Source organism: Catharus ustulatus, chromosome 15 (assembly GCF_009819885.2).
Source record: "Catharus ustulatus isolate bCatUst1 chromosome 15, bCatUst1.pri.v2, whole genome shotgun sequence".
Taxonomy (NCBI): Eukaryota; Metazoa; Chordata; class Aves; order Passeriformes; family Turdidae; genus Catharus; species Catharus ustulatus.
In genome coordinates, this window is record NC_046235.1 from 10,400,385 (window position 1) to 10,411,723 (window position 11,339).

Consider the following 11,339-nt stretch of genomic DNA (forward strand, 5'->3'; position numbering starts at 1 on the left):
CCAGGCTTGACGATAAATCTGCAGGGGTTGTCTCCCCTCGGGGATTTTGGCAGCTGCAGCACATGGTGCCTTGCAGTGAAGCAAGTCTGTCTGCTTTTCCCAGCTCAGGCTGTGTCTCCTCTTGGATCAGATTCAGTCAATGAATCCTGTTTCCCCATGCCCTCAGAGAAAACACGAAGGGCTGGATGGAGATTTCCTGAGGAACGCCAGGAACCGGCAGCAACAATTGCTCAGCACCTCCCCTAGAAGCCTGCTCGGAGGATATGGAGATGCACATGGCATGACAAAGGTCACCACAGGGAAGGTGACATGGGGATGGCAAAATGAGGCACTCTAGATACCAACCCACCTCTGGGAACTTACATTGGTGTGTTATCTAGGCAGAGGGGGTAGCAGTGTGCTGATATTAACAGCCATTAACTCAATTCTCAGTGTAAAATATTATTTACGTATTTACCTCACAAAAACCCCTTCCAAACAATCAAAAACCTTCATAGGGAAACCAAGGAATTTCTAAGGGCATGTAGTGATAGGACAAGGGTGAGTGGCTTCAAACATAAAGGGAGTAGCTTTAGACTAGGTATTAGGAAGAAATTCTTGCTTGTGAAGATGGTGAGACCCTGGCACAGCCTTCCCAGAGAAACTGTGGCTGCCCCACAGTGCAAGACCAGGTTGGATGGGGCTTGGAGTAACCTGGGATAGTAGAAGGTGTCCCTGCCCACAACAGGGGGACTCAAACAAGATGATCTTTTGGGTTCTTTCCAACCCAAATCACTCTGTGATTCTACAGTTCTATGAAGTACCAGTACTAAGAGAAGAAACTTGCAAAGGTTAAACAAGTGAGTTGTCCTGCCCTAGAGAGTCAAAGAAAATTCAGTTGGATCATAATTGATTTTTATCCATGGAAGAAGTCTGAGATAGACCCGAGACATTCTGTCTTCCCAGATATAAGGGAAGGACTTATTTCATTCTCAGGGATGTGACTGCACAGGACTCACAGGACTGAGGACTTGTGCTCCTTGATTCACTGCAGTTATCTAATGGGAAGACTAATGTGAAAGGTGGGAAGGGTTCTCAATTATCAGTTTATATGGCTAAAAAGTGCAGTCCTGCCTCTCTGGAGTGCTGCTGCAATGAGACACTCACTGAGGAGCAAAGTGCAGAAGTTTTGGTTCAGCAGGTCCCATCATTGCCTGGTTAGAATCCTGGAAAATCACAGGTTGCAGAAGCAGACTGCCTTAACCTTAACTACAGATGTGCTCTGTAATTACAATGCTGCTTATGTGCAGAGCCAAGTCTGCTGTGGGACACTTTTCTTGGCTGGAATTAATGAAAGAATCCAGCAGCCCCTTTGATTGAGCAAATCAGGAGTCAGTTAAGTGCATTCTGTCAGCAGAAGATGATTTTAATACTAGGCTGTGGTCTATCATTAATTAAAATAAACATCAATTATTTGGTTTTGAGATTCTTTCCGAAGAAAAATACAATTTGGAAAGGTTTTTGGAGCTGATTAGTTTGCACAGCCTGGACTGTGCTTGAGACAGGCGTGAAGAGGATCTGGGGAAGGAAGACAAGGATGAGGAGGAACAAAAGGGGTTGAAATCAATGTCAGAAATTAGAGAAAGAACAGGCAGGGAGGGAACAGAAAAAGAAGCAGAACAAAACCAAAGAAGACAGACAAAATGTGATTGATTGGGAAGGAGGGTGGCAAAAGGTGGCTGAGTGACTGGTGGGGGTGACAGCACAGATGTGAAGCTGGGGAGGTGGGTTTGGAGACACTGTCCCTGGGGTCTCTAAGGGAGTGTAGGGAATAACTTGCCTGGCATGATGTTGGTGTGGTCATTGCTCTCTGAGGTGGATGAGAGCACCCTGGAGGTGTCCTCCAGCTCTGGCTGTGCTCAGGCATCCCATGGCCCCCTGTGCTTGCCCTCCCCTCATCCAGAGGGACTGCAGGTGGAGATTTCACAGGTCAGATCTTCTCCTGGGTCTCTTGCCAGTTCACACAGGAGGCAGCCAGATGCAGGAAGGGCTTGGAGACTCCTGCCTGGCCAACATCATCTCCATCCTGAGCATGCACTCAGAGCCCAGGGCCAGCTGCAGCATGTGTTGCTCTTGTCCTGCTGTAGTTATCTGGCAGCAGATACCAGGAAAGCACATCTTTCTGCTGGGAGTGGAGTAGAAATTCCTGGCAGCTCCATAAAACATGTCCATAAAGCATCTGTGTGTGCAGGGGCTGTCAAGGGAGTGCTCCAACCCCAAACCCTCATCCCTCAGAGGCTTCCTTCACTGAGCAAATAAGCTTTTGTGGTGGCTGTTGTGGTTCTGCAGGGACCTTGTGTCCTTTCCTGTGGCTACAGGAGAGGCAAGCCTGTGCTCAGGCAGAGTTTCTGCTCTCTGTTTAGTTCCTAGTAGAATAAAGAGCTGTTCTTTTATGAGAGGCATAAGACAGATTTGAGGGCAAAAAGAGGAAAATGTAACAGAGTTTCTCACCATCTCTGTAGACAAAACCAAAACAAAACAAATGCAACTCCCTGAAATCACATGTTTTTTTACTACTTGATGCTGTACCTATAGAAATCAGCAGAGAGTCTGCCATTGAAACCAGATTAAATGCTGATACTGTAATTTTGGATTTTATGCTGACCATTAATCAAGAATAGGCCATATGTAGAGAGTGCAATGTCTGTAGGCAGATGGAACTTTTTAAATTGATCTGGTTCGCAAGAAAATTGTGAGGGCTTTTCACCATCCAAGTGCTTGCAAGTAGGAACAGCAGCCTACAAAATGAAATAGGAATAGAGAACAGTTGTTAAGAGCTTACCTGGGTGTGTGTCTCTTAGACCATGATGGGAGGGAAAGGAGCAGCTGCAGTACTGTGAGCAGTGAGAGCAACATCTCATCGGGGCTCCATGATTTGTGTGTTTTTCTGAAGGTGTCTCAGGCTCCTGTAACCTTTGTGCCTGCTGGCTGGGAGAGACAGGCAAAGAGAGAAACAGGAAATTCAGGCTTGACCTCAGCCACCTCTGGACGGTTGAGGAAACTCAGAGGGGAATATTCAAGTTAATGGGATGGGCATGGGATCATTCATTGCATGACTCAGGGGCACAGGCTGCTGCCTGGACAGCTGCCACCTGCCTGGAGCTGGGCACAGGATGTGCTGAGAGAGTGAAGGGCTTGCAGGTACTTGGAACACTGGAGATCCTGTAGCCAGTCACAGATTTCAATGACCCATAACCCCAGAATGGCAGGGTATTTCATGCCTTCCAACTTCCTCCTGCTCATTCTCATTCCTGAACCCCCAGGACCTTCAAGCCCAGGGAATCCCATGCTTTGCACGCATCCATGTCAGAACTGAACAAGTTTCCATCCTTTCCCACTGCTGCAGAAAAGCTCTCAGGGATGCCTTGAGATTCCCAGGTGAGTATAGACAGCCTGAGCTGTGAGGTTCACATGCCAATTGATAAATTCTTAGATACAGTCCTTAACAGTATTTATCTCCCATGGGGTTTCTAGTCTTCGATGTTGAAGCTAATGGGCAAGAGTAGCAAAGAGTCACCACAATATCAGATATGAGATCAGAGGAGTGGCATTGCTTATGTGCTCTAAACTAATGACTACTCTCAGAGAATTTGCTCAGATGTCCTGTTGATGGGGGAATGTTTTCCTTCCTTCCTCCTGTAGCTATTTCACACCATAGGGAAATCAAAATCTGCTTTCCAAACAGCTACAGACAGTGCCCATTTTCAAGAAGGTGTTTATGGAAAGATGCTCAGCACTTCCTATGTGGTTCTCTGCTCTCCTTGAGCAACAGCTCCATGCAGGATGAGGCCCTGTGTTGGCATCAATTTCTGAGTAAACTGCCTCTACAGAAATGGAGCATCTGTTTCTATTAGCAACAGCTGCTTCTGCATGTAAGAGTGTGTTAGTGCATTTAAACACCTCATTATTAAATTGAGTTTGTTTGTGGGTTTGGGCAGTTTGGGGTCTATACAGTGAGGAAGTGGCTGGTACAGGAGAGCAGGTTACTGTCAGTGGGAGAAACGGGAGGGCATGATTCCTACATTCACCTGTGCAAGAGTCAGGCATCTTCTGCAAGCCTCCAATAAACCCCCTGTAAAACAGGGCATTTTGTCAGCCAGGGGTGAGCCTGACAGCCAGAGAGGAGCAGAGGTGAGTGCAGCTGAGTGCTCAGGGCCCTGCTGTGTGTCCCAGTCCTGCCAGCCAGCCAGGACAGACAGACACTGTGGATAGCAAAGGGGTGAGGTAACCTGGGAAAGCACTTGTGGGGCAGATCTCGTTCACAACAACAGGATGCTGCCAGCGTGTTCCTGCAGCTATTCCCGTAGGTCCGGGGGGACGGAAACGCTTTCTGCCGTGATGACTAAAGCAGCACGAGAAGAGCTGCCAGCTTCACCTTCCCCTGTCACAAGTGCCTCAGCCTTGGCTGAGGGATGGGATGGGACTGAAGCCAAGCTGCTTGTTTGCCCAGCAGGCTGGGGGGTGAAGCCCAGCATCTGCCCTGCCTGCCCGGTATCCACAGCAGGACAATAAATACACACCAGGGAGGGGCTGGTGTGGGAGGGTGGGACTCACAGCAGGGCAGCTTCTACAAAGAGCAGCTCTTGCTCACAGTGCAACTGGCCCAGCTAAAGGAAAGGCTGGAGAGCAGCCACCCAGCAGCTGTGAAAGTTTTTTGCTGTGAAAGTTTTTTCCTATTTAGCTGCAGGAATTTTGTTGCAGGTCTCAAGGAGATTTTTTCATTTCCTTTGGAAAATAGGGTTCAATCACCCAGAGAAATGGCATGTGTCAAGATTTCGGCAGGAATCACCAGTGAGATGAGTATCCAAACGAGTTACAGGCTACAGGAGGCCGGCTCACTAAAGGTGTGAATATTTTGTTCTGTTGTGCTAAAGCATCTATTGAAGTATCAGTATTTTCTCATTGAAGAAAACAAACCCATAAAATTCAGAGAATGCACAAGGTGAAAACTACATTGAGGTTCCTCTCAGGCTCTGAACTTCTTTGCATACAAACTTTGTCCAAGCAGAACTTACCATTTTCTGCCATAGAAAGGTTAAATTCTCCTGACTCAGAAAGTTGTGCTGGAATGACTGAAACTAATTAGACAGAGTTGTTTGGTAGCTTATAGCAAACCTTAAAAGCTGGGCCAAGTTTATAGCAAATTCAGCTAAGTAGATTAACATGTATGAATCTTGCAAGCTGTCACTCCCTTGCACAGGATTTGTATCGGGCATTTCGGACACTCTTGGCGAGTCCCTCCCGGCTGACACTGCCTGCTCACTCCAGATTCACTGAACAGGCAAACTCTTCTGTTCTTCTTGGGCTTTTGTGCTTCAGCTAGTTTCCCTGAGGAGGGGGAAGGGAAACACATTTACGTATTGCCATGGCTGCAAAATCTGGCATTCCAAAGGCAAATCAGCTCCCTTTGTGTGTTATTGGGTCAGCTGTGATGAAATGAGGGGCAAAGAATGTGTCTGAGCCCTTCAGCTTTTGAATGTTCAATGAGAGAAGCATTTAAATGGCACCAGGAGGTCGGCTGTGATCTTGCTGAAGCAGCTGCAGAAAACATCTTCACTTGACACTCACAACTCCTCAGCTGGTAATAACCACTGTCACAGCCAAAGTTGACAAAAATTACATAAAGGCTACTGATTCTGCACAAAATCAACTGGTTTATTTCAACAACCTTCACTGGTACAATTAGTGACCAAACCCTGTGAGCTGAGCTAGGATGGAGTGCATGGGCTGGGGAAGGTGTGCACGCAGTGTCTGCATCTCCAGGTTACAGCACAGCCCCAGGCTTGGGGTGGAAGGAGGGCATTCATACAACTGTTTAAATTCCTCTAGGCAAGTCTCCTCTGGAGAAATCTGGTATAACACGGATGCTTTTAAAGTGCTTTAGTCGTCTTTTACAAACAGTAAATGCCTGAAGAGAGCAGCACCTCTGCTGTTTGGGAAGTAGGTGGCAGCTGTCTCCTGTGTGTTCCCTGTGTCTCTCAGGTTTGCTCAGCAGGCAGCTTAGGGAATGCTTTCTGGTAGGGTTCCTGAAAGATCTTGCTTTTGCAGCAAGTTAAAAAAAAGAGAAAAATTGCACCTCTCATGTACTCTGGCCTTTTTGCTGTTGAAAACTGAATATTTGCTGGTTTTCTCTTCCAGCGCTAATCCTGTGCCTTACTGCTGATTTTTATTGACAGCCCCTTTGATGGATGCTGTTGATACTCTGCCCAGCACAGCAAATGGCAGACTGGAAAACACACTCCTGTGAGACCCTGCTCCAGAAAAATCCATCTCGGGGCTGTATGAGCTCCCAGGATCCACAGTGGAGGTGCTGCCCTCTCTGCTGGCTCTCCACAACCTTCACCGAGATTGGAAGACAGGGGTTCAGGCTGGGAGCACAGCTGGGATCATTTGTCCCAGGTATCCATCTCTATTCACCCTCACCTTCCACAGTGGGAAAGGACTAATGGTGATACTTATTTGCCTGGAAATGAGCTTTTCCTGAGCAGCCTAATGCTCAGCTTCTGGGTGAGATACTATAAATGTGTTTATAATTATTTACCTAATTGCAAGTACCTTCACAAACAATTTTGTTAGCACTTACTGGGACTAAAGTAACATCTGAGGTTATAGTAATGAAAATGTAATGTGACATGATAGCATGATAACACCACTAAAAGGACTGATCTGAGAGGGATTAACATCAAAGATCCCAATTATAGGTGCATAGTTAGGAGCTCTCAGTGCAAGGAACTGCTCTAAAGTGTAGACAGGCAAGGGACATGGGGAGAAGGGGGATGGTAGGGATGTAGACAAGAGAATGCAGGTCACCAGGAGACCAGGACCCTTTTGCAAAAACATTGTCAGGCTACAGGGGTTATGGGCACGGACAGAAAGAAACCATTATCTTAAAATGACTGAATAAGGCATCCTGGTTTTCCCTGTCGTTTTCTCCTAAAAAGACATGATAATTGCAGGGTAGTTATTGCTGAATAAAACCAGTTTCAGCCTAGATACAGAGCCCATAGCGGGGAGTTGTGTGGGGGAGGTACAGGGGAGCAGGTATTCAGCATCACTGGTGCAGGGCACAGCCCTTTGCAGCTGCCCCTGCCCAACAGGTAGGACTGGAGGTTTATCCTCTGTGGGACCGTGGAAGGTGCAGAGGTGACGTTAACCAGGCAATGAGGACATTTGGCCTCTGCCCGGGAGTGCTTTTGTTTATAAATCAGTATCCACTTCCCAGGAAAATATTTTTGATGTTGACTTCAGACATCCTCTCTGGGAGACGGCCCAGCCTCCTGGCTTGCCCAAGACACAATAGAAGGAAAACCAGCACAATAGGTGCATGTGCTAAACACTTTAATGAGCACTTCCACACCATTCTCCTGCATTTCCCCACATCCCCATAAGTCAATAAGCACCTCATGCAGCTTTCTAGATAGTGTGCAATAAACTGATACAGCCAGGGACCAGCCTGAACATCAGCTCTCATTCACTGAATAATTGATGGAGATGTGAACTGATTTTGTGCTGTGTGCATTGTCTCAGTGACTATTCCCACTAATCTCTGTGCCTGTGTAAACTCCCCACAAAGAGATTATGCTTAAAATATTTCAGATACAATTTTACCCACTTGTGCAAGAGGCACTTTGACATTTTTTTGCACATGCACAAATGCCCATTTGATTGATCTGCACCTGCAAACAGAAAAGGGCCCTTGAATTTGTTGCCCTGTGGCTCTGGTGGATGTGTGTCTCTTGTTTTCTCTGGTTCATTTTGAATAGTAAATTAATGATAGAGCACAAATCCCCAGTGATTATGCTCTGGTCTCCATTGTCACCCAACATAATGTCTTCTTGTGGCTCTTTGTGATGATGTTCTGTGATGCACAGAGCATTCAATAACAAGTGCTCTAAGTTCTGTATTAGAAAGTCAGCATTTATAGTAGTTACTTGGGACAATTTTATCTCCTGGAGACAGGGCTTTTACATTATGACTAATACACGGTATCTGGGAGTCTTTCATCTCCAGCTCTCTCTCAGATTTTAGCCCAGATATACTTACATTACTCCCAAACCACTCAGCCTTTCTCTTCCAATGCACACAAGAGAAATTTTTATGATTTATGTAAATGGAAAATTATCAGGCTTCAGAAAATTTATTTATTTTTTAATATTGTCTAGATATAACCAGTGACAGGATCTGGACTGAGGGATGTGGATAACAGAGTCTTTCTAAAAAGAAAAGATGTGAGCGGAGAGGACTTACAGTAAATTCACGAATACAAGCCGCACTGAGTATAAGCCACATGGCCGGGTGTTGGCAAACATTTTGGTTTTTGTCCATAAATAAGCCGCACCCGAGTATAAGCCGCTCTGTGTTTGCAGCGAGGACCCGCGTGCAACAAAGTTGCCAATTAGTAACAGAACCGTGGCAGGGCGAGGTTTACTGGCTCGGCTCGGGCCATGAGGGCTCGGGGCTGCCAACATGGGTGGGTGGCCCAGCTCGGCGCTGCCGCTCGGCGGGGATGCTCGGGGCCGGCCGCCGCCACCGCTGGGCTCGGTCACTCCAGCCCGGCGCTGCCCCGCGGCGGCAGGGGGGACACAGAGCCTGCCGGCACCCACGGCGGCGATGGGATGTAGCCTGCCTGCTCCTGCGGCGGCGGCACACGGGGACGGGAGCCCCCAAGCTGTGGGGCCAAGCGGAGAGAGCTGCCCCTGCCTCCCCCGAGCCGCGGGGCCAGCAGGAGGGAGCTGCCCCGCCTTCCCCACCCCCTGTGCTGCCTGCACAGAGCAGCTCCACCCGCCCCGCAACAGAGTATCAATTTGTAACAACCATGTAAATGCAGGGTTTTACTGGCAGGAGCTCGACTTTGCAGTTTGCACTGACTTGGTTTGCACTCCCAGGGTTGAAAATGTCAGAAAATTATTCACATATTGGCCGCACCTGAATATTAGCTGCTTTCACGGTATGAGAGCAAAATTTTGGTCAAAACAGTGTGGCTTGTATTCGTGAAATTACAGTAGTTTCACGAATACAAGCCGCACGGATTATAAGCCGCACCCCCGGTGCCTCGACAATGTTGCTGTCTTTGTCAATAGATAAGCCGCACCCCGAATATTAGCCGCACTTTCGTTCGTCGCGAGAATCCGTGCGCAGCTTTCACAAATTGGCCAATTAGTAAGAGGATCGCGGCATAGCGGGGTTTACTGGCTCGGGGCGGGGCCAGGCAGGCTCGGCCCGCTCATGGTTGCCGACGGGGCCGGGTGGCCCAGCTCAGCGCCACGGCTCGGCGGGGCTGGCCGGGTGGTGCTGCCGCCGCCGCCGGGCTCGCTGGCCCCCCTCTCCCGTCAGCACCGCCCCGCTGCCGCGTTCGCTCGCCCGGCTGGCAGGGCTGCCGCCGCCGGGCTCGCCGTCCGCCCCGCTGCCGCTTTCGCTCGCCCCGCGCCGCGCCTCGCGAGCGCCGCGCCCGCCCCGCGGCGCTTTCGCGGCTCGCGGCGGCTCGCGGCGGCGCTTTCGCGGCTCGCGGCGGCTCGCGGCGGCGCTTTCGCGGCCCGCGGCGGCTCGCGGCGGCGCTTTCGCGGCTCGCGGCGGCGCTTTCGCGAGCGCCGCTTTCGCTCGCCCCGCCGGCAGGGCTGCCGCCGCCGCCACCAGGCTCGCCGGCCGCCCCCTCCCGTCTGCACCGCCGCCGCGTTTCCTCACCCTGGCCGGCACTGCAGGCCCCCGCACCGCCGGGCTCCCCCACGCTGCTGGCCCCGATTATGCTGGGCTTCCCCCGCTGCCAGGCAGCCCCACCCGCCGGCCTTCCTGCTTCTGCTATGCTCCCCTGCACTGCTAGCCCCAGTTCTCCCGGGCTCACCCGCCCTGCTGGCTCAGGCTCTGCCGCCCGCCCCCCACACTGCTGGCCCCGCCTCTGCCAGGCTTTCCCACCTCTGCCGGGGCCGGCCGGGCTCCAGCTTGGCTTGGGGCTGCCGCGGGCTCTCACTTCCGTGTTGGCAGCTTTTAGAATTTTGTTAATAGATTAGCCGCCCCGGAATATTAGCCGCACTTCCGGGTTTCCACCAAAATTTTGGTCAAATTGGTGCGGCTTGTATTCGTGAAATTACTGTACTGTACTTCCCATTCATTTAGGCATTAATAAATATTAAATATGCTGTTTTGGGATGGAATTGTGCCTCCATGTTCACCAAGACCAGCTATTTAAATAAAGATGGTCTGACTCTAAGCTCTGTGTTGGTTGCACCAGCTCAGGATCTGTTATAATCATTCCTGCCTCTCTACTGACTCTCTCTGACAGTTTACCAACAGCTTTTCAACTACCTGAGACTGTGAAAAGCTCATATAACTATCTGATTTCATTTAGTGTTTTCCATCATGCTCTAGGTTATACTCAGTGCTCATTATCTTTGCATGCTTTGGAAGTGTGTGACTACAAATATAACCTAATGTAAGTATTCAGAACGAGAGGTTATTGGGAACTTTTCAGTGAAATAACTTTGCAGAAGAAAAAGAGCTCTCAAACTGGCAATGCAGCACTGAACCCAGCATTGTACTGGGAAAGGCGATTGCTCAGGGTATTGGAGAATGGGATACGTTTTTCAAACTGCCTGCAGTAAACACTCTAACTTGACCTTTGCACATCTGGGTTGGTATTTGAATCAGCTGAACCTATTGGAACAATTTTATTATTGAAACAGGGATTTTAGCCTTAATCTCTCAGACTATACCCATGCTAATATAATCAGCAATGCTTCCTTGCTCTGGCCACCCCACTCTAGCAATATCCTTTCTCCTTTCCTCTGGGTATTCTTGTAAAGGCAACCCAAGACTGAGGCAAGAGTTTTTTCTGCCCTCAGTGAGTTCTGTGATGCATCTGGTGCACTCTCAGCCATGTCCCACACTCTGCTGGCCTGGCCTTGTTTCTTCTGATGGAAGAACCTTCCATTAATTTCTGTTGGGGAAAAAGAAAAAAAAAATTAGGAATTTCTTAATTTCATCCCTCTGCCAAATCAGACCTTTCTGAGTGTTTTTGATGGTCAGAAGACTTTGACAGAATGAGGCTGTTCCTCACTGCCCTTTGTAGCTTTAATCACTATTTTCCCTGTTGTTCATATGATGAACTCCAAACCATAGCTTGGTTGGCAGCTTGGTATCTCTTTAAATCATTACTGGTTTCTCCTATGTCATTAATATTTTATTTATGTTGTATTAAATTTCACATCAGTCTCCATGCCAACAGTTCATGCCAGCAGCAAAGTCTGATAGAATAATTTAAATCCTCAGAGATATGAGCAATTCCTTTTTGAAAAGCATCACAAAGT